Consider the following 27177-nt stretch of genomic DNA (forward strand, 5'->3'; position numbering starts at 1 on the left):
TCAGTTTTGCACTGGGAAAGATGGAATATGTACCCACAGGGAACTGCAACTTACAGAATTTACAGCAGTGGTCCTGGAGATGAAGGACAAACTTGCAAACAGATTGCAGCAGCATGGATGTAGTAGAGATGTTGAACCATTTGTTTTTAAACTATTTCTACCCTACCCATTTGATAACTAATGGCTCATTTCCAAAGTGCAAACACAGCTGTGTTTTTATGAAATATTGTCTGTGTATAATGGAGCTGATCCTCTCAGTTATTGCTGTTGGGATGTTTCCAGTTTCCTGTAAGGTGGGGTGACTAGCAGGGCCGGCTCCAGGCACCAGCACAGGAAGTAGGTGCTTGGGGCAGCCAATGGAAAGGGGTGGCATGTCTGGGTCTTCGGCGGGAATTCGGTGGTGGGACCCTCAGTCCCTCTTGGAGGGAAGGACCGGCCACTGAATTGCCGCCAAAGAATGAAGTGGCACGGCAGAGCAGCTGCTGAAGTGCTGCTGATCGCAGCTTTATCTTTTTTTTTTTTCCTCTTTGCCACTTGGGGCGGCAAAAATGCTGGAGCCGGCCCTGATGACCAGGATAAAAGCATCAGTTACACTGTGAAGCGAGGATAATTGGCGGCATGTGACTTCCAGAAGGGGAAAGAGTACCAGAAACATCCATGTACCAGAAACACAGATGCAGGTGAGCAACTGTTTTCATATTCTCTCCGCAGGTACTAGTGCAGAGAGTGGAGTGGATGATACACCTGAGGGAACAGAGCAGAAGGAGACTCCACTGACTGGAAGGCATGAGATGCACCGTCCTAGGGATGGGGGTTCCACGACCACCACTCCCAAGAGGAGGAGGATGGTGGTGGTGGTCGGGGACTCTCTCCTCAGGGGGACTGAGTCATCTATCTGCTGCCCTGACCGGGAAAACCGAGAGGTGTGCTGCTTGCCAGGGGCTAGGATTCACGATGTGACGGAGAGACTGCCGAGACTCATCAAGCCCTCAGATCGCTACCCCTTCCTGCTTCTCCACGTGGGCACCAATGATATTGCCAAGAATGACCTTGAGCTTATCACTGCAGACTACATGGCTCTGGGAAGAAGGATAAAGGAGTTTGAGGTGCAAGTGGTGTTCTCGTCTATCCTCCCTGTGCCAGGAAAAGGCCAGGGTAGAGACCGTTGAATCGTGGAAATCAATGAATGGCTATGCAGATGGTGTCGGAGAGAAGGGTTTGGTTTCTTTGACCATGGGATGGTCTTCCAAGAAGAAGGCTTGTTAGGAAGAGACGGGCTCCACCTCACGAAGAGAGGGAAGAGCATCTTTGCAAGCAGGCTGGCTAACCTAGTGAGGAGGGCTTTAAACTAGGTTCACCGGGGGAAGGAGACCAAAGCCCTGAGGTAAATGGGGATATGGGATACCAGGAGGAAGCATGAGCAGTAGAGTGCAAGAGGGGAGGACTCCTGTCTCAGACCAAGAAAGCAGGACAATCAGCGAGTTATCTTAAGTGCCTATACACAAATGCAAGAAGCCTGGGGAACAAGCAGGGAGAACTAGAAGTCCTGGCACAGTCAAGGAATTATGATGTAATTGGAATAACAGAGACTTGGTGGGATAACTCACATGATTGGAGTACTGTCATGGATGGATATAAACTGTTCAGGAAGGATAGGCAGGGCAGAAAAGGTGGGGGAGTTGCGTTGTATGTAAGAGAGCAGTATGACTGCTCAGAGCTCCAGTATGAAACTGCAGAAAAACCTGAGAGTCTCTGGATTAAATTTAGAAGTATGAACAACAAGGGTAATGTCCTGGTGGAAGTCTGCTACAGACCACCGGACCAGGGGGATGAGGTGGACGAGGCTTTCTTCCAGCAACTAACAGAAGTTGCTAGATCACAGGCCCTGGTTCTCATGGGTGACTTTAATCACCCTGATATCTGCTGGGAGAGCAATACAGCAGTGCACAGGCAATCCAGGAAGTTTCTGGAAAGTGTAGAGGACAATTTCCTGGTGCAAGTGCTGGAGGAACCAACTAGGGGAAAAGCTCTTCTTGACCTGCTGCTCACAAACAGGGAAGAAATAGTAGAGGAAGCAATAGTGGATGGGAACCTGGGAGGCAGTGACCATGAGATGGTCGAGTTCAGGATCCTGACACAAGGAAGAAAGGAGAGCAGTAGAACAGAGACCCTGGACTTCAGAAAAGCAGACTTCGACTCCCTCAGGGAACTGATGGGCAAGGTCCCCTGGGAGAATAACATGACAGGGAAAGGAGTCGAGGAAAGCTGGCTGTATTTTAAAGAAACCTTATTGATGCTGCAGGAACAAACCATCCCGATGTGTAGGAAGAAAAGTAAATATGGCAGGCGACCAGCTTGGCTCAACAGTGAAATCCTTGCTCGTCTTAAACAAAAAAAAAACAGCTTATAAGAAGTGGAAGATTGGACAAATATCCAGGGAGGAGTATAAAAGTATTGCTCAGGCATGCAGGAGTGAAATTAGGAAGGCCAAATCACACTTGGAGTTGCAGCTAGCTGGAGATGTTAGGAGTAACAAGATGGGTTTCTTCAGGTATGTTAGCAACAAGAAGAAAGTCAAGGAAAGTGTGGGCCCCTTGCTGAATGAGGGAGGGAACCTAGTGACAGAGGATGCATCCCTAGGACGGTGCATCTCATGCCTTCCACTCAATGCTTTTTTTGCCTCTGTCTTCACAGAGAAGGTCAGCTCCCAGACAGCTGCACTCTGCAGCACGGTATGGGGAGGAGGTGACCAGCTCTCTGTGGGGAAAGAAGTAGTTCGGGACTATTTAGAAAAGCTGGACGAGCACAAGTCCATGGGGCCGGATGCACTGCATCCGAGGGTGCTAAAGGAGTTGGCCGATGAGATTGCAGAGCCAATGGCCATTATCTTTGAAAAATCATGGCGATCGGGTGAGGTCCCGGATGACTGGAAAAAGGCTAATGTAGTGCCCATCTTTAAAAAAGGAAAGAAGGAAGATCCAGGGAACTACAGGCCAGTCAGTCTCACCTCAGTCCCTGGAAGAATCATGGAACAGGTCCTCAAAGAATCAATTCTGAACCACTTAAAGGAGGGGAAAGTGATCAGGAACAGTCAGCATGGATTCACCAAGGGCAAGTCATGCCTGACTAATCTAATTGCCTTCTATGATGAGATAACCGGCTCTGTGGCTGAGGGGAAAGCGGTGGATGTGCTATTTCTGGACTTTAGCAAAGCTTTTGATACAGTCTCCCACAGTATTCTTGCCAGCAAGTTAAATAAGTATGGGCTGGATGAATGGACGGTAAGGTGGATAGAAAACTGACTAGATGGTCGGGCTCAATGGGTAGTGATCAATGGTTCCATGTCTAGTTGGCAGCCGGTATCAAGTGGGGTGTCCCAAGGGTCGGTGCTGGGGCCGGTTTTCTTCAATATCTTCATTAACGATCTGGAGGATGGTGTGGACTGCACCCTTAGCAAGTTTGCAGATGACACTAAACTGGGAGGAGTGGTTGATACGCTGGAGGGTAGGGATAGGATACAAAGGGACCTAGACAAATTAGAGGATTGGGGCAAAAGAAATATGATGAGGTTCAACAAGGACAAGTGCAGAGTCCTGCACTTAAGATGGAAGAATCCCATGCACTGCTACAGACTAGGGACCGAATGGCTGTGCAGCAGTTCTGCAGAAAAGGATCTAGGGGTTACAGTGGATGAAAAGCTGAATATGAGTCAACAGTGTGCCCTTGTTGCCAAGAAGGCTAATGGCATTTTGGGTTGTATAAATAGGGGCATTTCCAGCAGATCGAGGGATGTGATCATTCCCCTCTACTCAGCACTGGTGAGGCCTCATTTGGAGTACTGTGTCCAGTTTTGGGCCCCACACTACAAGAAGGATGTGGATAAATTGGAGAGAGTCCAGCGGAGGGCAACAAAAATGCTACGGGGCTGGAGCACATGACTTATGAGGAGAGGCTGAGGGAACTGGGATTGTTTAGTCTGCAGAAGAGAAGAATGAGGGAGGATTAGATAGCTGCTTTCACCTACCTGAAAGGGGGTTCCAAAGAGGATGGATCTAGACTGTTCTCAGTGGTAGAAGATGACAGAACCAGGAGTTATGGTCTCAAGTTGCAGAGCGGGAGGTTTAGGTTGGATATTAGGAAAAACTTTTTCACTAGTAGGGCGGTGAAGAACTGGAATGGGTTACCTAGGGAGGTGGTGGAATCTCCTTCCTTAGAGGTTTTTAAGGTCAGGTTTGACAAAGCCCTGGCTGGGATGATTTAGTTGGGTTTGGTCCTGCTTTGAGCAGGGGGTTGGACTAGATGACCTCCTGAGGTCCCTTCCAACCCTGAGATTCTATGATTCTATGATTCTATGAAATAGCTATAAATGACTATATTGGAAGCATTGGTTGGTTGGGGTTCATTTTTTGTTTGTTTGTTTGTTTTGGTTTTTTTCTTGTATAAGAAGAGTTAGACTCCGAGGAATGGAGAAAACACTGCCGAAAGGCCCTCCAAACTGATATTTTTGCACCTGCTGCTTTCTAATGTTTGCTGTTGAACTTACACAAACACACAGACATTAAAACATTGAACTGATTTTGTAAACAAATATGAGTTAATGTGGAAACAAAACTTTAGAATTTTACTCTTCTTCACCTTCTTATCTGTAGCTTGTTCTGAGTGTGCTAGTCAGAGTGCAGGGCTTCTGGTGGACACTTCCTGTGTGGCATAAGCCAGTGCCTTTGAACAGCATTTTTCTTTCTCCTGTTTGCTGGTGATGGCATTAGAAAAAGAGGACAGTCAGATGGTCTCTCTCCTCTTGATATTTAAATACCAGAAAGGATTAGTGGAACAGAACCAGAATTGTTTGCAGCCTGAGAGTGAGAGATAATGTATGTTCACTCTGACATCTTTCTTCTCACCAAACATTAGCTCAAATATAACAGTGTTGCAATATGATGAGGCAAACATCCAGGCTCTGTTGATAACTTCAGTCTGTTTCTTTTTTTAAGATTCATGAAAAGCGTTCTGGTCTGAGGCCCATTATCTGTGGTGTGGATCTACATCCCTCCTGGATAGTGAAAGCTAGTAGTAGGTTTCAGTTCTAATTCTGACAAAGGTGCTCAGTGCCTCAATCTGAGAGAGAAGGATCCCACCATGATTATGTGTGGGAAAGTTTGTATTAATATAACTTTCTCTTCATGAGAACAACTTGACTGAGTATCAATTTGCCTTCAACTTTTATTCATAGAATTATAGAATCATAGAACTTAAGATCAGAAGGGACCATTATGATCATCTAGTCTGACCTCCCGCAAGATGCAGGCCACAAAAGCTGACCCACCCACTCCTGAAATAATTCTCTCCCTTGACTCAGCTGTTGAAGTCCCCAAATCCTGATTTAAAGACTTCAAGTAGCAGATAATCCTCCAGCAAGTGACCCTTGCCCCATGCTGCGGAGGAAGGCGAAAAACCTCCAGGGCCACTGCCAATCTACCCTGGAGGAAAATTCCTTCCCGACCCCAAATATGGCGATCAGCTGAACCCCGAGCATGCAGGCAAGACTCTCCAGCAAGACACTCAGGAAAAAGACTTTCAATATCCCAACATTGACCCTCGGTACTAAATACCAGTGGTCGCACGTTATTGACCTATTGACTAAATCACGTTCTCCTATCAAACCATTCCCTCCATAAACTTATCAAGCTTAATCTTAAAGCCAGAGAGGTCCTTCGCCCCCACTGTTTCCCTCGGTAGGCTGTTCCAGAATTTCACTCCCCTGATGGTTAGAAACCTTCGTCTAATTTCAAGCCTAAACTTCCCGACTGCCAATTTATATCCATTTGTTCTCGTGTCCACATTAGTACTGAGCTGAAATAATTCCTCTCCCTCCCTAGTATTTATCCCTCTGATATATTTAAAGAGAGCAATCATAACTCCTCTCAACCTTCTTTTGGTCAAGGAAAACAAACCGAGCTCCTCAAGTCTCCTTTCATACGACAGGCTTTCCATTCCTCGGATTATTCTAGTGGCCCTTCTTTGTACCCGTTCCAGTTTGAATTCATCCTTCTTAAACATGGGAGACCAAAACTGCACACAGTACTCCAAATGAGGTCTCACCAACGCCTTGTATAACGGGACTAGCACCTCCTTATCTCTGCTAGAAATACCTCGCCTTATGCATCCCAAGACCGCATTAGCTTTTTTAACGGCCACATCACATTGCCGACCCATAGTCATCCTGCGATCAACCAGGACTCCGAGGTCCTTCTCCTCTTCCGTTACTTCCAACTGGTGCGTCCCCAGCTTATAACTAAAATTCCTGTTAGTCATCCCTAAATGCATAACCTTACACTTCTCACTATTGAATTTCATCCTATTACTAATACTCCAGTTTACAAGGTCATCCAAATCTCCCTGGAGGATATCCCGATCCTTCTCCGAATTGGCAATACCTCCCAACTTCGTGTCATCCGCAAACTTTATCAGCCCACTCCTACTTTTGGTTCCAAGGTCAGTGATAAATAGATTGAATAAGATTGGACCCAAAACCGAACCTTGAGGAACTCCACTGGTAACCTCCCTCCAACCCGACAGATCACCTTTCAATATGACCCGCTGCAGTCTCCCCTTTACCCAGCTCCTTATCCACCTCTGGATTTTCATTTCGACCCCCATCTTTTCCAATTTAACCAGTAATTCTTCCTGCGGTACCGTATCAAACGCCTTACTGAAATCAAGATATATTAGATCCACCACATTTCCCTTGTCTAAAAAATCTGTTACTTTCTCAAAGAAGGAGATCGGGTTGGTTTGGCACGATCTACCTTTCGTAAAACCATGTTGTAATTTGTCCCAATTGCCATTGACCTCAAGGTCCGTAACTACTCTCTCCTTTAATATTTTTTCCATGACTTTACATACTACAGATGTTAAACTAACAGGCCTGTAGTTACCCGGGTCACTTTTTTTCCCCTTCTTGAAAATAGGAACTATATTAGCTAATCTCCCGTCAAATGGTACAACCCCCGAGTTTAGAGATTCGTTAAAAATTATCGCTAACGGGCTTGCAATTTCACTCGCCAATTCCTTTAATATTCTAGGATGAAGATTATCCGGGCTGCCTGATTTACTACCGTTAAGCTGTTCAAGTTTGGCTTCTACCTCAGATACTATTTTGTGGGAGTGATCAATAAAACCTTTATCTACCCTCAGCAAACTCCTGGGATGCCACTGATCTTTCATTTGTACTGAGCACCAGGCAGGACACAGCAGAAACATTTTCATTAATGACTTGGATGATGGAGTGGAGAGTACACTTACTAATTTGTGGATGACAGGAAGGGGTTGCAAGCATCGTAGAGGACAAGATTAGACTTCACAAATTGGAGAATTAGTCTGAAATCAACAAGATGAAATTCAGTAAACATAGATACAAAGTACTGCACTTACAAAGAAGAAAGTTCAAATGTACAGCTACTTAATGGGGAATAATTAGCTAGGGGTTAGTACTGCAGAAAAGCATCTTGGGGTCATAGTCAATCACAAATCGAATATCAGTCAACAATGTAATGCACTTTTGAAAAGGCTAATATCATTGGTGGGTGTATTATGGGAGTGTTATATGTAAGGCATGGGAAGTAATCATCACGCTATACTTGGTACTGAGGAGGCCTCAGCCAGAGTAATGTGTTGAGTTTTGCATGCCACACTTTAAGAAGATGTGGACAAATTGGAGAGAGATCAGAGGAAAGTAACAAAAATGATAAAAGGTTTAGAAAAACTGAGCTACGAGGAAAGGTTAAAATAACTGGATATCCTTACTCTTGAAAAAAGAAGACTGAGGGGGGGCCTCATAAGATTCTTCAAATATGTTAAGGGCTATTGGACACTGGTCAATTTTTCTCCATGTCCTTTGAAGTTAGGCCAAGAAGTAACGGGTGTAATCTGCAGTAAGGGAGGTTTAGGTTTGATATTGGGAAAAAACTTTGTGAGTACAAGGGCAGTTAGGTGCTGGAATAGGCTTCCAAGGGAAGTTGTGGAATCCCTGTCATTGGAGATTTTTAAGACCAGCCTAGACAAATACCTTGGTCCTGCCTCAGATTCTTCAACTGTGCTAAAATGACAGGCAATCATCACTAGCAACTCCTTAATAAAAAGAGTGGACAGAGAATTCAGCAAAGAGACTCAAAGACAGCAGGATGGTGTGCTGTCTCCCTGAAGAAAAGACACGAGATTCATCTACAAGATTGGATGGGATTCTGAATTAATCTTGCAAATCTCCCCTGCTGATGATGCACATTGGAACCAACAATGTCTGAGTAAGATGGTTGCATCTGAGTGAGATGGTTGCATCTCAGAAGTAGCAGGGATAATTTTGGTTGGAGATTATTTGGAGCAGCCAGGAGGTTGTTAAATTAATAAAGCAAGCAGTAGAGGCTCTGGTGCATATACACTTGAAACTCAAACCAAGTAGAACCAAACCCTATGGAATCCCATTAGAACCACCCCTGTTGAAGGATGATTCCCTCCCGACATCTACTTTTTGAGAAATGTCAGTTATCCAGGTCTTAATTCATCTAGGGTGTGCTTCATTGATACACTATAGTGCTATTTTTTTAATCAAAATATTGTGGGGTACTTAGGCAAACATGTTAAAATAGTCTGACACAGATCTTCAAATGGCGTTAGGCACCTAAATACCTTTGAGATCTTGGCCTAAGTCACTTACGTGCTTTTGAAAATGTTACCTACAGTGTTTAAAAACATAATCACAATTTACGCTGCATGTCTCTGGCTTCACTCAGCGTACAGGAGGGACATAATTTGAAACAGCGGGTTATAAGAAGAGAGAAGATTTTCTCTTGTGAATAAAGGACTCTTTACTAAAAGCTTGAGAAAGTGTCTGGAATTTAAACAGGCCCAGAGATGGGGCTGAGGACCCTGAGGACCATTTGTTGAACTCTGTTACCCCAGAAGTGGTTAATTCAATGCAAGTTATCATAGCACATAGGCGCCGACTTCCCCTCTACCTGGGGGGTGCTCGACTTCCCGCTCCAACCCTGGCCCTGCCCCCAATACACCTCTTTCCCACAAGGCCCCACCCCTGCTCCACCCCATCCCCCACACTCCATCCCTTCCCCCAAACCTGCCCGTTGTGCAGCTCTGATAGCCCTGGTATCTAGCTACTCAAAATCAGCAGCCAGGCATTCTGCCTCAGCACTCCACCCCTGAGTAAACTTTTTGCCCTACCCTTCACAATTATTATGCAACATGTGGCTAACAGCATGGGAATATTTTCCTCATTCAGATCTAACCTACCATAAAGGCATCACTAGGGTGATGCACATTCAATGCATTCAATGGTCATCCTGCACCTACTCAGCCTACTCTTGAAACACTCCTTACTGAAATCCAGGTATCCTGAGTACGGTTTAATGAGCCATGGAATGTGTGTGCATCATCACTCCACAGTTAGGGAAACCCACTGCTGCAAATCCATCCACAATTTCACGTATGTTGCCAAGAGTCATGGTCTCGTGCAGCAAGATGGATTAATGTCCCTGCAAACTTGTGTTAACGCAGCCCAAATGGTCGATTTTCCAACTTTACTTGTGACTGACTGGTACCCATCTGGAGTTGCCAGCTTCCATATTGCTATCGCCATGCACTTCTCCACCAAGAGGGCAGCTATCATTTGGGTGTCCTTGTGCTGCAGGGCTGGGGCAAGCTCAGCAAACAGTTCCAGGAAGGTGTCTTTCCACATCCTAAAGTTCTGCAGCCACTGCTCATCATTCCAACCTGCATAATGATGCAATCCCATCACTCAGTGCTAGTTTTCCAAGCCCAGAAGCAACATTCACAAAATATCAGGGTTGGAAGGAACCTCAGAAGATCATCTAATCCAAACCCCCTCTTTAAAGCAGGACCAATCCCCAGACAGATTTTTTTGCCCAAGTTCCCTAAATGGCCCTGTCAAGGATAGAACTCACAACCTTGGGTTTAGTAGGCCAATGCTCAAACCACTGAAGTATTCCTCCGTCATGTTCATCTGTTCTGTGAATGCCAACAGCAATCTCATGTTGCTGCTATCCACATAATCCATGCTGGACAGCGTGTCATGCAACTGTGACTCCCGTCGCCTTCACAAGTTCAAGATTAACCTCATTACCATTCACGATGTGCTACTGACAATTAGCAGAGCAGTGGAGAGCAGCACAGGATCCATTCCTGCATACAGAGATGGCAGGGTGAGCAGAAAGCAGGGACGTTGAAAAATGTCACAAACTGGAGATGGAAGCACAGGGAATGCTGGGATGGAAAGCAAAGCATCATGGGACATTGAGCCCAGACCCATGATGCACTTCTATCTGGTCCACCTTCCCACAACACCTAGCTGCACAAAGTGGACAGCTGAATTGTGGGATAGCTACCCACAGTGCATTGCTCTCACTGTTGATGGGACGGCCACATGTGTGGACATGCTAGACGAAAGAGAAAAACAGTGTGAACATGCAACAATGATTTTCTTTAAATGCTTTTTGGTTGTTGACCAAACTTTCAGTGAAAAAACTCTGCCAGTATAGACATACCCTCAGTCCTGACTCTACCACAGATTTCCTACATGATGCTGACTAAAACTGTGTCATAATGCATATGCACAATATAGCCAAGTTTGAACAGGCAACATTAATTGAGGCCTTTCTTGACACTTGAGTGCTTGACTTTGTAACCTTAATTTTTTTTGAGTGGTTCATTTATATAAAAGACTGTGTAGTCCATGGTTCTGTGGCTGATTCAGATGGTCTAGAATCAATACCTTGCCTACCCTTTACTGCTGTGGGTTGTGCAGATGATCTTCAAACTGTGAACTGAATGTATCCAGTTCAATGTTATATTTCTGAGCTAGCAGACCACCTTCAGCAATAGCTATGAGGTATTAACTGGCCCCTTCATCTCAACAGGCTGTTGATGCTGAATCCTAAAGGGACAATTGTGGGTTGTTGAAAATTTTCCACTGAAACTTTTTTCTGAGAGGAAAATCAGTAGTCAATGCTAAAGATTTTTGCTCAGAACAAGGTTCATAAGACCATAAGAATGGGCATATGGTGTCAGACCAATGGGCCTTCTAGCCCAGTATCCTGTCTTCCGACAGTGCCTAGTGCCAGATTCTTAAGAGGGAATGAACAGAACTGGGCAATTATTGAGTAATTGATACAAATCTTAATGTTCTATTCCACTGTTCCAGCTCATCGACTTCAAGAAACCTGCACAGAGATCAACACTTTTTGGGGACTTTGATAATTACTGTATTTTGAAGGATTCCTTCACTTGTCTAAATCAGGAAAAGTGTGACACATTTATCTATTTTGAAAGATCTTGCATACAACTATAACTCTTGTATTTTCTATGTGTTTCCTACAATGTAGTACAAGTATCAAATCATTTATTTGCAATCAATTATTTAGTGTCGATGCTGTAGCATATGGTTCTGCATTTGTAGCTGTGTGTGCTTTTAATCATTATGTCTAAGAAGATTATCACTAACCAGGGAAGGTAGAAGATGGGATAAGTCATGATATTAGTAAAGCATTTGGTACAAAGTCCCAAGAGATTGTATTTGAAAAAAATGTTCTAATTGACTTAGAAGTGAGCATAGTCATTTTGAATGAAAATTATTTGAGACCCCATAAATAAGGGGTAAAGATAAACATCAGCATATTAAATATAGGATTTATATATGGTCAAGTGCTGCCAAGATTCAGACTTTCTCTTACGTATGGATCCATGTGTAAAGTTTCTTCCATTTTTAAATATTCTACTGGTTTGAGAGACCATATTTCCAAATTGAAGACTCTTTTTAAGTGAGACCACCGTACATGATATCTGCACTAATGATCTGGAAGAGAGTGTAAGCAACATGTTAATAAAATTTTGAAATGATTCTAAATTGTTCTGAATCCTATCAAAATAAGGGAAACAGAGAGATGTTAGCAATATGCATGGCCAATGACCAAATGAAATCTAGACAAATGCAACACCTTACAAAAACACGCCCACAGTTCAGATCAGCTGTTTCCAGTCTTTTATGTTATCTAGTTATCTCTGGGACTCTAGGCAGGCCAATTTATGCAGAGGGTCTTCAGCTCTAAGTTGCTTCCCTTGTAATTCTGCTACAGCCTGCATTTATTGACCATAGGGGCATGTTGCAGAGCTAAATTTTATCATGCTTGTTTTAGCTTGAGGGGAGTCTCTTACAGGAAAGGGTCTCTGTCAAGGTTTCCTCCACCACTCTGAACTTTAGGGTACAGATGTGGGGACCTGCATGGACCCTTCTAAGCTTAATTCCTAGCTTAGATCTGGTAACGCTGCCACCAGCCAGAAATCAGTGTCTGGCACACTTTCTGTCCCCCCAAAACCTTCCCTGGGGAACACAGATCCAAACCCCTTAGATCTTAACACAAGGATAAATTAACCATTCCCCCCCTCCTTTCCCCCACCAACCCCTGGTGAGTCTAGACCCAATTCCCTGGATCTTACAACAAAGAAAAATCAATCAGGTTATTAAAAAGAAGGCTTTTAATTAAAGAAAGAAAAGGTAAAAATTATCTCTGTAAAATCAGGATGGAAAATGCTTTACAGGGTACTTAGATTAATATAGCCCAGAGGAAACCCCCTCTAGCCTCAGGTTCAAAGTTACAGCAAACAGAGGTAAAAATCCTTCCAGCAAAAGAACCATTTACAAGTTGAGAAAAACAAAAATAAAACTAATCCGCCTTGCCTGGCTACTTACAAGTTTGAAACATGAAAGACTGATTCAGAAAGATTTGGAGAGCCTGGATTGATGTCCCGTCCCTCTCAATCCTGAGAGCGAACAACAACAACAACAAAGAGCACAAACAAAGACTTCCCTCCACCCAGATTTGAAAGTATCTTGTCCCCCTATTGGTCCTCTGGTCAGGTGTCAACCAGGTTTACTGAGCTTCTTAACCCTTTACAGGTAAAAGAGACATTAACCCTTAACTATCTGTTTATGACACTGCATTTATTGACCATAGGGGCATGTTGCAGAGGTAAATTTTATCATGCTTGTTTTAGCTTGAGGGGAGTCTCTTACAGGAAAGGGTCTCAGACAGTGTTTCTGAATTATTTCTTTCTATTACACCACTGTATAGGAATAATAAATAAAGCTGTCTCAAAATGGGAAAAATGTTGCTTAAACTTTCATGATCCATTTGTTATATTTTGGTTGAAAAAGGTGAAAATTTGCAGCCACATCAATAGCCAATTTAAAAAAAAATCATAAAAAGAAATTAATAAAAAACCACTCATTTTACAAGTATATTTTCTTGAAAAATTCTCTCCATTTTTCATAGACACATCACAAAATTTGATTTTTTTTGACTGGCTCTAGAAAATAGTTGAGCGAGGAATTTTATTGATAGTGCCATCAGCAGGAAGGATATTTTTATGATTTTTGTTTATATTGGGTTTGCAGGGTAACCAATTAGAACTTAATAAACAATTCTGTTGATGATGCCAAAGAAGAAAGAAAAATACAGGTAACTCATTTTAAGTTGTATTGGAGCTGCAGTGGAAACAGGAAAGGTTAACAATTAAGACTTTGAATATAGATAGCAAGTATGCTGTGTAGGAAGAAGCCCTTGTCATTTTTCAGAGTTTAACTATACTTCGAAGGTCTGGAGAATCTTCTCTCTGCAGTTGAAATTGTTTGTTTCTTTCTGTTTTTTTTTTTAGGATTTCCTTAAAATTACAAAATCCTACCTTTCTAAAAGATGGCTTTCATACAACTTATTCCTTTTAAGGTTATTTATTCTTCTTCTTGACTGATTTATTGACACATAATCATAACTTTGATCCCAAATTTAGCTAACCCTCAAACAGGTTTCTTTAATTCAACCTATTATGCCATAAAACAAGTCACATTGTCCTTTGCTTGTTACAATAAATTCATATGTCTGTTATGTCAGTTATTTATCAGGTCCCATCATCCACTTTGCTCCACAAAGGCAGAATAAAGAGTGCTTAGAGTTCAAATAATTGTGCTTTTATTGCCAAAAAACCACAACACCATGCCAGGGGCGGCTCTACAAATTTGGCCGCCCCAAGCAATCATGCCCGGGAGGCGCCCCCGAGCCGCGGGAGCAGCGGAACTGCCGCGGGCATGACTGCGGACGGTCCGCTGGTCACGCGGCTCAGCTGGACCTCCCGCAGCTGCGGGCGGTTCGCTGGTCCGGCGGCTCCGCTTGAGCTGCCGCAGTCATCTGCTTGCATGCTTGCTGCTTGCATCCGAAGAAGTGGGTATTCACCCACGAAAGCTCATGCTGCAAAACATCTGTTAGTCTATAAGGTGCCACAGGATTCTTTGCTGCTTCTACAGAACCAGACTAACACGGCTACCCCTCTGAGCATTGAAAAGATACATTAAAATATACCATTGGTAATACACCAATCACTTTCCTGCTGACCTTTGGGAAGCACAGGTGCTGGTGAACACCCCAATCCTGGTGAGTGTACCCATGGGTGGAGGACAGTGTATGTGGGAGAAAAGCAGTGTGAAAGGGGTCACGGGGCACTTCTCAGGGGACAAATCTCTAAAGTTTCCCACCGTTTTCCACAGGCAGGGGTCATTGTGGCAGACATCTCACTCCTCAGGGCAAGCAGGGAGGAAAGAAAGCATCTACTACATGCTTGTGGCTTCCACCCCATTCCCTCTGCTGCTCACTTGTGTGCCCCTTTGGTCTCTGCACAAGTGATGGCAGAATGGCACTGGAAAGTGTACCTCAATTAGGGTGACCAGATAGGAAGTGTGAAAAATCAGGATGGGGGTGGAGGATAATAGGTGCCTATATAAGAAAAAGCCCCCCAAATTGGGACTGTCCCTATAAAATCTGGACATCTAGTCACCCTATCCTCAATGGGGGAAGGAACAAAGCAGCTCTGCCAAGGAACCTCTGGCAGAGGCTTGCAGAGAACCTGCAGGAAAGTTTCCTACAGAGCTCTCTGGTGGATTCCTGTGAAATCTCAGTGTGTATCAGCACCCTGTTCCAATGTACTGCCTAGCTGCATGAGGATATGCCCAGCACACAGAAACACAGCCAGCTTTGTACACTTCTCTGCCCTCAACCCACCTCCACACTTCAAAAGCAAACCACTTACTGGGGTCTCCTCTCCTGCTTCTTGCTTGCCGGAGAGCAACTGCCGAGATTGGCTAAACACCACTGGAGTGGATAACACCTCCTGACTGCATGCCTTACCAGGCGACCCCATCATGTGCTCCACATTGTCTTCTGCCTCCATCTCTTCATCAATGACTTCCTCCTCTGGGTTAGGTGCAGTTTCCGTCAGCTCCAGCCCCATTGAAGTATCCATGGGCTCTTGGCCATGGAGGTGGGGTTACCGCTGAGGACAGCATCCAAAGCCCTACAAAAATGGTAGGTCTGGAGGTGCAGCATCAGAGCCACAGTTTGTCTCCCGCACTTTCTGGTATGTGTGCCTCAGCGCCTTCACCTTTGCTCTGCACTGCGTCATGCTCCAATGATAGCCCTTTTCCTAAGAATTGTGCCAATCTGGCCATAGGTATTGAGTCTCCTCTCCCCAAATAGTGAGCAGATCCACAGTGCTCCAAGTGGGAAGTAGTTGCTGTGTAGAGTCACCATGCATGGGTGGCAGGTTGCATTGCCTTCCCAACAACCAGGTGTGACCCTGCCTGCTCCTTACATGCAGCTGAGGCTCCAGTCCTCCCAGCTCCATGTCCAGCCCCACAAGCACTCTTAGAATATCAGGGCTGGAAGGGACCTCAGGAGGTCATCTAGTCCAACCCCCTGCTCAAAGCAGGATCAATCCCCAGACAGATTTTTGCCCCAGAACCCTAAATGGTCCCCTCAAGGATTGAACTCACAACACTGGGTTTAGCAAGCCAATGCTCAAACCACTGAGCTATCCCTCCTCTCTTACGCTCGTGCTGGGGCCACACAGTGCTCATCTTCCTGTGCTCTGGGGCCGCATGCCATTTTCCTTCCTGTGCTCTGGAGCTGGGGGACTGGGGCCGTGTGCCACCCGCCTTCCTGTGCTCCAGAACCAGGGGGGCTGGGATCGCATGCCACCCACCATTCCATGCTCCAGGGCTGGATCCATGGACCGCCTGCCTTCCTGGCCCTCCTTTGGAGCAGGGGGGCTAGCTGTGGGACTGGGCCAGTGGAGGGGGCAGCTCTGGGCTCTGGTGGGGTGGGGGCTTTGCTCTGGCAGGGCTTTGGGCAGAAGGGGCAGGGCTGGGGGTAGCCTCCCTGAGCCTGCAGTTCACATGCCCCCCATGCTGCCATGGTCATCTGGAAGGATGCAATGTGAGCTCCCACGCTGAGGAAACAGGAAGTAGGATTTCAAAAATTCCTGGGGCTTTAAAGGGGGAGGGGAAGAAGGTGTTTACCTGATTGCAGAGCAGTGGAGTTGAAACTGCTGACCAGAGCCATCAAGATGGGGATTGTGAGATGCCATCTGGAGGTAAATTGAAGCGATAAAATCAAGTGCGTTGTCTACGCTGGCCCTTTGCGACAAAACTTTTGCATAAAATCCCTTACAACTCTCATCAATGTAGTTTTATTATGGTGCCGAAACCGAGGCATTCCATCACCGAAAGTGGCTTTGCAGTGTGTACATCTCCACTGTTTTGTCGCCAAAAACTGCCTTTTTGCAAAAAAATCTTGGCAGTGTAGACAAGCCCTAACACTCACTCTCCCGAGTCCCAGAATCCCTTACTCACAAGAGAAAATCCTTTCTTTTCACAATCCTCTTCCTCAAACTGTGTCCATCCTGCACTTACTGAGGTTGGAGACATGCAGAATAAATTATTGGGAGGGCTCCTTAACCCATTTCAGCCAGTCCTATCCACAGTTATTCTAAAATGATCCAGACTGAAATGGGTGGGACCACACAGTATTTAGCCCTTGTGACAATATACACCCCAGGGGAGTATCCTGTGACCCCCATATTCATCATTGTATATAGTTGTCATATTTCATATAAAGTATGCCAGGTAAGGTGTCATGGGAAAGGTTATGATCTGCTGAAACCCACTGCTTCCCATATGTATATCATTAATGCATATGAAGTTATGAGAATTGTGTTATAGGGTTGTCACTAAAATATGCTGTGCATTTGGGAAGTGCCCAGATACTAGCTTCTCAAAGACAGTAACCAAAGGGATAACCAATGCCCAGGTGGGCATGGAACAACCATCAACAGCCTTTGTCTAGCAAGAAAGCTACAATGGTATGACTCATCTACACAAGGCCACACCAGGAGAATTGTTCAACCTTGCCTGGTGACTCAGCAATGCCCACTAGACATGCCTGGAATTGTGCTCTCCAAGCACATGGACTAAAGGTATAAAACAAAACACAGTGGCCCCATGCTTGGCCTTTTATTCTCTCCCCACCTATGCTGCAAGCAACAGGGACACTCAGAAGAATGAAGACTCCAACAGAGGAGACTGGCCCTGGCCTCAAGGGTGAAACCTGTGTACCATGAACTACAGTATCCAGTGGGGTGAAAAAAACTGCTTAATCTAGATGTTGCCCAATCTAATAGGATTGAGAGGTTAGACTGTGTGCTTTTATTTTATTTTGATAAATAATTGACTTTTTTCCTGCCATTTATAATCACTTGAAATCTATCTTTTGTATTCAATAAATTTGTTTAATTGTTTATCTTTACCAGTGAGTTTGCCTGAAGTGTTTGGTAAATCTGCTCAGGTTTGCAAAGGCTGAGGTATACCCACTTTCCATGGATGATATGGTGAACCAGTTAAACTTGCACTGCTCATCTTGAGCAGCATCAGGCTGTATATCCCTGAGGTACAAGGCTGGGAGCTGGGAGGATTTGGCTGGTGCCTTTCTCTGTGTGATTCATGAGTGGCTCTGGGACCATGCATGCAATCTAGCTGGGCGTGGGGCTCCACATGTGGTTGTGCTGAGTGATGACAGCGCCTGCAGGGGTTTGCTGCTTATCACTAGCAAAGCACTGTGAGAGACAGCCCAGGCTGGGGAGATAAGGGCACACAGGGGTCCCATGGCCCCAGGTTACACCCCGTGGATCTTGTCACAGCCCTGTTGGAAGCAAGCCTAATACCAGTAGCATTTGACATAAATGTAAATCATTGGGAGTACTTTGGTAAGTGGACATCAGGTATGTATCTTGTGAGCTAGGGAGACTATAGTGTTTTTTGCATGGTACATTTCTCTCATGAGGACAAAGGGGAACTGACTGGGTCATGAGGCATAAGGACAGCTTGGCACCAAGCACAGTGTACTGGAGTTGAGGTGGTGAAGTTATGTAGCATAACTTTTGACCATGCCCAATCCATGCAGTATGATACAAAAGTGGGATCATCTCTTCTGTTTATGCCCTCTGTGTAACATTATGGTTAATTAGCCAATTATGTCAATGAGAACTTCTATCCTGGTGACTATAACAGCTCACAGCAGGGCTTCTCAGTTGCTCTCATTTTGTTCATGATGCACCTGTAGTTTGCTTACTGATTTGAGAAGCTGGGGGGACGAGTGGGTGGGGCAGGTGGTTTTACCTTTGCTGTGTTGGCCCCAAAGACATGGATAGTGATTCCCCAGGATAACCATTTAAATCCATTCCACATACCTTTAAAGAACACCTTTAAAATATTTCCCCCAAAAGGTATTTTTAGTCTGACCAATGTTATCCTCATATTTGAATTTTCTTCTGTGATTGACTGAAATGTAATAAAGTAAAAAAAAATCATAAAAGATGGCAACTAAATTCATTTATTTTTCAATTTTCAACAATTTATTGAAAAACTATTCTAATCAGATAATGAACTAATTACCATTTTACAATAAATTATCACTGAACTGGAAAAATAAAAAGAAAGCACCTTGGCCTTTTGGGGGAGCTCTGATTGGCTGTGAGTATCCAAAAGACGTGGTTTATTAGATTTCTTTCTACTCTGATTGGCCATTCCCAGCTCCTTTTGAATCAGACTCATGAACATTATGTGGTCACAGCAAAGTGTGTTACAATTTTACAGTATGAACACAGCATCTGAACAGGAAAAGGTTAGAGTGGCAGTATTTATTGGGGGATATTTGTCACTGTGTTTGGGATGCCCCCGATTTTACGGTTTCCATGGTCCATCTCATGCCAATATGGCAAGCTTTGGCAAAAGAACCAGATGCTCACAAATATAGCGCTTTGAATCTTTGCATGGACCAGAAAGGAGCTCTCCACCTATGAAAACTTCACAGTTCCCATCAATGTATACTTTTTTACTGCAAACCTATGATAGAATAAAATGTTACTTCAAGCCATTCCAGGTATACCTCTATTACTACCTTATTTTTTTCAAAGGTAAACATGTCTGTAATTTAAACATAGGGCAAAAATAAATATTTTTAATAATAACAAAACCATTGTGGAGAATGAGACGGGACATTATTAAACAATTCATGAGTAAATTTGGCAATTATGAATGTGAGGGAATACCTGCATTGACTAGAGTGAGGACTAACGCATCACATGCTTGGTAAACTTTTCACTTAATGGCCAGTGCAACTCAGCCATGATACATAACCTTCTCTTTATATTATGTTTTTTTGAGTTCCTACTCCACTCAGCCAATGCACTTTATTCTTGACCTTCAGCACCCCCTTCCCTTCTCCTTTTGGTGTTTCATCACCCATAGCTTTTGATCAATACATCTTAACATTGACTTGCACCATCCTCTGCTGATTTGGGCCCCCATAAAATTAAAAAAAAATACATTTCAGTGATTATATATTGCAATCCTTGTTATTCAGGCTTGAGTTCCTCTCTGTCAGAGTACTGTCAATACACTTCATTGAAATGAGAAATTTCTAGCTGTGTCTGGAACTCACTGTCGATGGAGAAAGTTGTGCCATTCCTCCACATCCAGGGTCTGACGGTCTTGTCATGTGATAATCCTATCCAGTGAGAAGTTGCCAGGGGCTTGTAAAGTCCTGCACAAAGACAAAGACAATTCATTCCTTTCCCTGCTCATTTATTGGGTGTATGTATGTTGTATCCTTGGGGCAACCGGTGTAGGAAGCAATCACTTGAGGCCAGAGAGCAGACAGCTAACCAAAACCTCCATTTTATTTACAGAGACAGAGAGCTCACTCAGCCGGTTGAAACCAGCTGAGCTATCCCTTAATAGTCTAACTCAGTTGCCATAGTAACAAAACCCATGACAACCAAATACACAACATATTCCTCCCCCCCAATAAGAACATCCCCTAAATAAAACACACACTAAACTAGAGAAGGAGGGTAGACTGCCTCCATTCCCGGCTAAACCCTGGGGATTATTTTGCCCCATAACCGTGGGTTCACCCTAACTAAAGATCCAGCCGATGAGGAGGCCTTCTGTCTCTAGGTGGATTATGGCGAACTTCTGGTGTTGTTGCACCCAAAAGTAATAGGGGCTCGGGGTCCGCAGCACGAATAGGTGAGGAGGTGGTATCAGCTCGTGTTGGGCAAAGGGGTATCTCAGCTGCCGGCAGTAATGGAGGAGAACAGTCAGGAACAGGTGACTCATGATTTGGTGTCTCACCAGGAGGGGTGAAGTCAGACCCCTCAACTGCAGATGGGTCCTGAAGGCTGGCATGACCTGGCAACAGCTGATCTACATGTCGCTGCCAGGTAAGATTCTCTGCAGTCCGGACTGTATAGGAAACAGGTCCTGTTTGAGTGATGACTGTGGCCGGGACCCATTTAGCTCTGGAAGTATAATTCCGAGCCAAAACTGGCTGCCCTGGGCTAAAGGTTCGGTCTTTTGCTCTGGGTGCCCGTCTGATGATTTGATATTGCTACTGATGTTGCACAGTTTGTCTGGGTTCAGAAGGTTTCAGCAGATCAAAGCAAGTGCGCAGCTGTCGTCCCATCATTAGAAAGGCTGGGGAAGCCTGGGTCGTAGCATGAGGTGTGTTTCTATAGGAAAGTAAGAAGGCATCCAGACGCTTTTGAATGGAGTGTTGTCCCTTTGCTGATTTCAAAGCGTTTTTCATTGTCTGCACAAATCTTTCAGCTAATCCGTTGGTGGACGGATGATATGGTGCTGATGTGATGTGGTGTATCCCATTTGCCTTCATAAAATTTTGAAACTCCTGAGAGACGAACTGCGGTCCGTTGTCGCTCACAAGTTGTTCTGGCAGACCAAAACGACTAAAGAGTCCTTGTAGTTTTTGGATAGTACTCTCTGCAGTAGTGGACTGCATTATAGAGACTTCTGGCCATTTAGAATGGGCATCTACTGCCACCAAGAACATGCTTCCTTCAAGGGGGCCAGCAAAGTCAACGTGAATACGTTGCCACGGGTTTTCAGGCCAGTCCCATGGGTGTAGGGGTGCCCACTGGGGTGCATTTCTTACACCCTGACATGACATACAAGCGCTTGCCTTCTCTTCAATAGCACTGTCCAATCTAGGCCACCAAAAATAGCTTTGTGCAATTTCCTTCATGCGCACTATTCCACAGTGACCGGAATGTAGCTGTTCTAACATCTGTGATCTCAGGGGTGGTGGAATAATGACACGCCTCCCCCACAACAAACAACCAGATTGGACCGATAACTCCGTCTGCCTGGACATGTAGGGAACAAGGTCGGGTGAGACCGGAGAGGTTTGTCGAGATTTTCCATGCATCACCAGGTCCATAACTTGGGATAATACTGGGTCAACGCGGGTTGCCTTCTTTATCTGAGTAGCAGTGATGGGTGTATTCTCTACCTGTTCAAAGTAGAAGATTTCCTTTTGGGCACTACCTTGATGTTTGACCGGTAAAGGCAACTTTGAGAGGCCATCTGCATTGCCGTGCAGAGTGGGTTTCCGATATTTGATTTCATATGTGTGTGCAGAAAGTATCAATGCCCAACGTTGCATACGACTAGCAGCTAATGGGGGAATGCCTGTGTAGGGTCCAAAAATTGATGTCAGAGGTCGATGGTCTGTAAGAAGAGTAAACTTTCGCCCACACAGGTACTGATGAAACTTCCGAATTCCAAAAACAATTCCTAATGCCTCATGTTCGATTTGGGCGTAGTTAGTTTCTGCTTTGCTTAGAGTGCGTGAAGCAAAAGCAATAGGTCTTTCTTCTCCCGAAGGCATAATGTGTGACACGACCGCTCCCACTCCATAAGGGGAAGCATCGCAGGCCAATTGCAGGGGTAAGGATGGATCAAAGTGCGTTAGAACTTCAGAATTTAACAATGCATCCTTAGCTTTGTTAAATGCAACATCACAGGCTTCAGTCCACTTCCAGGCCTTGTTCTGCCCAAGGAGCTCATGAAGTGGTTTTAGCAGTGTGGCTAACTGTGAGATGAACTTTCCATAATAGTTCAGTAGTCCTAGAAATGAGCGTAGCTGGCTTACATTTCAAGGTGGGGGAGCCTCTACAATAGCTTTAACTTTTGCAGGGGCCTTATGAAGACCTGCAGAATCGATGATGTGTCCCAAATATTCAACAGAGGGCTTGAAGAATTCACACTTGTCTTTGCGAACTCGTAGGCCATACTCTTCCAGTCTTTGTAGGGTAGCCTCTAAATTCTTTAAGTGATCCTCTTCATTTCTTCCAGTGACCAGGATATCATCCAGATAGCACTGAACTCCTGACAAGCCACACAAGATCTGGTCCATAGCCCTCTGGAACAGGGCGGGAGCCGATGTGATTCCGAAGGGTAGGCGACAGTATCGATAAAGCCCCTTATGAGTCACAATAGTCAACAGCTCTTGGGACTTTTCATCGACGTGCATCTGTAAATATGCTTGACTCATATCAATCTTACTGAACTTTTGTCCCCCAGCCAGGCCTGCGAAGAGGTCATCGATGCGGGGAAGCGGGTATTGCTCTGCACACAACACTGGGTTGACAGTGACTTTAAAATCACCGCAAATCTGGAGAGAGCCATCTTTCTTCACTATTGGAACGATAGGAGTGGCCCATGAGCTATGGGTAACTGGTATTAGGACTCCATTGGTGACCAGGCGCTCCAGGTCTGCTTCAACTTTTGGCCTGATGGCATATGGCACAGTTCGGGCTTTCAGATATTTTGGTGGACTGCCAGGTTTAATGTTCAATGTCACAGTGATTCCCTTCATACTTCCCAAATCATCTCCAAAAACAGCAGCATGTTTCCTTAGTATAGGGGTTAGACTGCTTTCTTCTTTAGTCATCCGGTGCACTTCTGCCCAGTTCAGCTGAATCTTCCCAAGCCAAGACCTACCCATTAAGGCTGGGTAGTCACCTCTCACCACAAACAGTGGCAATTTAGCCACCTGTCCATTGAGCTCCACCTTAACATCAATAGTGCCCAACATGGGCACAGCTTCACCTGTATACGTCTTCAGAACAGTTTTTGTTGCCTTAAGCAGAAGATGCTGTAGCTTTTCCTTATACACAGTCTCAGGAACCAGCAAGACAGCTGCACCGGTGTCTAGTTCCATGCGTATAGGTTTGCCCTCCAATAAGGGGGTTACCCAGTATTCATGTGAGCCCGCTGCCAAAGACAAAACATGCAGTGGCACTTCCTCTTGTGAGGAGGTGTCACCTTGATCATCCTGGATCTGCTCTAGGGTATGCAAGGTTCCTCTTTTTGTCGGCCAGACCACAGGCCTCTTTTTCTTTTGTTTACAGGCATACTCAATGTGTCCCATTTTGCCACAGTGTCGACACACCAGGTCCTTACACCAGCATTCTGATGCCTGGTGACCCAGCTTACCACAGCGGTAACATTCTTGACTCTGCACCGTTTTGTGGGTCAGTTCTTGTGACACTTTTTGCACCCTAGGGGATGCACCGATGTATTGTGCCTCCCTTGTAGCCAGTTCCATGGAGACAGCAATATCAACAGCCTTCTGTAATGTAAGCTGAGCCTCTGTCAGTAGGCGCTTCCATATAGCTTCACTGCAGAGGCCACACACTAACCTGTCACGCAGGGCATCATTTAACATCTCTTTAAATTCACAGTGTTCTGCTAGCTTTTTTAAAATGGCTACAAATTGTACAACTGTTTCATCTTCCTTTTGGTCTCTTTTGTGGAACCTATATCTTTCAGCAATTACCGGTGGTTTTGGGGAGAAATGGGACCCCAGGATTTCCACAATGTCACTGTAAGATTTAGTCTCAGGCTTAACAGGGTGTAGTAAGCTGCGTAGCAGAGAGTAGGTTTTAGCCCCTACAACAGTTAAGAATATTGGCACCTTCTTCGCTTCTGTAATGTCATTTGCAATACCAAAAAGCTCAAAACGCTCAGTATACACATGTCACTGCTCTGTATTCTCATCAAAAGGCTCCAGGGGCCTGGTCAGAGTAGCCATGATTTTTAGTTTCACTTTCACAGTCAGTGCAACAAGCAGCTTTTTTTCTTTGTTTGGTCTTTACCTTGACTTCTACTTCCTTCTGTTACTGGAGCAGCAACAGGATCCCACCCTCGTCGCCAGTGTTGTATCCTTGGGGCAGCCGGTGTAGGAAGCAATCACTTGAGGCCAGAGAGCAGACAGCTAACCAAAACCTCCATTTTATTTACAGAGACAGAGAGCTCACTCAGCCGGTTGAAACCAGCTGAGCTATCCCTTAATAGTCTAACTCAGTTGCCATAGTAACAAAACCCATGACAACCAAATACACAACAATGTACATCAGGTATTTGCTCATTTCATGAGTGTATGGATATCAGGTACAGTGATGTGGTTAACAGGTCCCTATATGCTGAGGCAGCCACATGGTTGATCAACTCCATTGGCAAAACAGATCATTTCTTCATTTGATCTAAGCATGTTTGCTATAGATTTTATAGAAATTGTGACAGCATTCTCTGATCATTAATCTCTTTTCACTCTCTTGTCTGAAGGATAATACCTCCTCTGGATCTCTTCAGTGAGAGTGAAAAATGTCTGGAGTGAATTACATATTTTTCTTATACTACAGTAATAACTGTAGCATGAACATGAAAAATACAGGGGACATTGGGGTTTTGCCTTGCAACAGGTGCCTTTTAATTTAATTTAGGGTTCAGTTATGGCTCTAGTGCTGGGGAGAGAATAGGAGGTGTGAGGTAATTAGCCTTCAAGAAAAAAAATCATAAAGCAAGGTACCAAATGAAGTCAAAACTCATTTTCCACAATCCTCTTTTCACTGACAAATTTTCTAATGTCATATTTGAATATGCAGCTCTCCAAAGACAAAGATATTCTACTGCTCTTCTTTGTTTTCTATCAGGAGGAGTCTGGAGTCAGGAGAAGAGCAGCCAAGGTTTGGATTCAGTAGAAAAGTGATAACATTTCTTTCCATGGGGAAACCAATTTTCTGGGCAAAGAAACTTCCACCCTTAAATAAGTTTTGCCCTCTGGCTTGCTTTGGATTCTGCCCTCCTGATATCTGACCTGGCCTCCTGCTTTCACTGCTAGGTCAGACCACCCATGCCCCGGTCATAACTCCCTGTTTCCGATTTCTCTCACAGAAATTACCATCCTTATATATTCATATACTGGAACATTTGTAACAAAGTTACTTCAATGACTGGGTGAGTGCTGGCGTTTGGTCCAGGAACCAGTTCTGAGAGTCTGCAGCAGCACAAGACTGGATGCTCTCCTTGTGTTGTCCTCTATTCTAGTAATCAAGTCAGGATGTGGACAGTCCCACAGCTATTATATTGTGTTGGGAAAAGGGAAACTTAATCAAGAGATGAATGAACGTCTGAGGCTTAAATTGTCCAATGGAGTTTGAGGGGAGAAGACTAATAGATTACTATGTGCATTTATACTTTAACTTTGGCAAAATGTGTATGAAATTGGGTGTGTGAGGTCAGTAAGAGAGTGGCCCCTCCATTTAGGAATCCCAGGAGAGAAGGTGGGTCAAAGCTCTTGGTTACCTCACTTACCTTCAGATATTTTTAAGAAAAGAGAACTTCATCCTTAAGGAATTGGGGAGGAGGAAGACTTTAATAGTGGCTACATTCCCCTTGTGGGCCAGTGGGCTCTCCTGGTGGACTACATGGCACTGTGCTGAAAGCAGAGGGCTTGCTCCACATCTCATTGGATTGGGATAGTGATCCTGGGGTTGTGCAGTGAGGACTCACCAGTGAGGACTCACCAGACCCAGGAATGTGAAGTGTGAGTGTTAGAAGGAGCTGGTGCCTGTATAGGGAGTTGCAGGGGATCCCAGTCTTTCCTGCAATCAGAGGAGTGTAGCAGGGTTGGCTGCCTCCCAAACAACCCCTGTAGGCCAGCAGTAGCTCTGTGACACCCTGCTTTAGTTTTCTCAATAACTTTAAAAGAGGCTTTCGCAAGTCCAATAACCCCTTCCTGGGGTCTGGTTTTATTAACATAAAATTCCAAATAAACCCAAAAATTCCACCACCCAACCTTAAGATGGACACAACCCCTCTTCCCTGAGATACTCTCACTTCCTCTGAGCTGCTGAAGAAGATGCATGGCCTGGCTTGCCTACTTCCGGAAAGGAAAACAAGACTTCAAGCTTGGCCTTTCTACCAAGCCCCAACTCCCTTCCTCAGGGTTCACTGCAGGAGACTTCACAACCCCTCTTTGACTATCCAGAGGCTGGGTTTAGTCACATGAGTTAAATCAATCTTTCCACCTGGTGAGGCAAATTGGCTGTGACCTATCTTCATTTAGAAGCAACAGCCACACTACCTGCTGGGGTGAAAAGAATTGTTCCAGACAGGAGCTCCTTAACCTCTTCTTCCTTTCTAAAAGGAGATATGCCCTAATGCTGGCACTAAACCCCTCCTCTCCTGAGGGAAAGGTAAAGAAGGTGAGACCCCACATTTTAGGTTCCCCTATTCCATGAAGGGGAAATCCAACCTTAGCCAGATCCTTGGGACAACAAAATGACCTTTACTCCTTTTGAGTCAGCAGGTCTGTGGTATGTTTATACAATGTTTAGCATTAATATAATGTACCCCCATTTTGAAGATGAAGCACAGAATTAAATAATTTTCCTAAGGCCATGAGAGAGTGGCAGAGCAAGGAATTAAACCCTTTCCCTTGCTCTAACCACTTGACATATTTGCTCTCATTAATCTAAAAGATTTCTCAGTCACTTGAACTGGCTGGTGAACGTTGCAAATGGTTGAGGTTTATCCCCATAAACTGTTCCCCACTTTGAATGGCCAAG

The 27177-nt window shown here is 44.7% G+C and overlaps 1 long non-coding RNA gene across 1 annotated transcript; it reads right to left on the reverse strand.

The window, feature by feature from the left end:
• Positions 1-15853: 15853 nt before the first annotated feature.
• On the reverse strand, positions 15854-24475 carry LOC120395161. The gene is made up of 4 exons (XR_005592500.1): positions 24424-24475; positions 19905-20006; positions 18652-18742; positions 15854-16494 (listed from the first exon to the last, which is right to left on the reverse strand). It is a non-coding gene; the product is annotated as an uncharacterized LOC120395161 (long non-coding RNA).
• Positions 24476-27177: the final 2702 nt, after the last annotated feature.

This window comes from Mauremys reevesii, linkage group 1 (genome assembly GCF_016161935.1).
Source record: "Mauremys reevesii isolate NIE-2019 linkage group 1, ASM1616193v1, whole genome shotgun sequence".
Lineage (NCBI taxonomy): Eukaryota > Metazoa > Chordata > Testudines > Geoemydidae > Mauremys > Mauremys reevesii.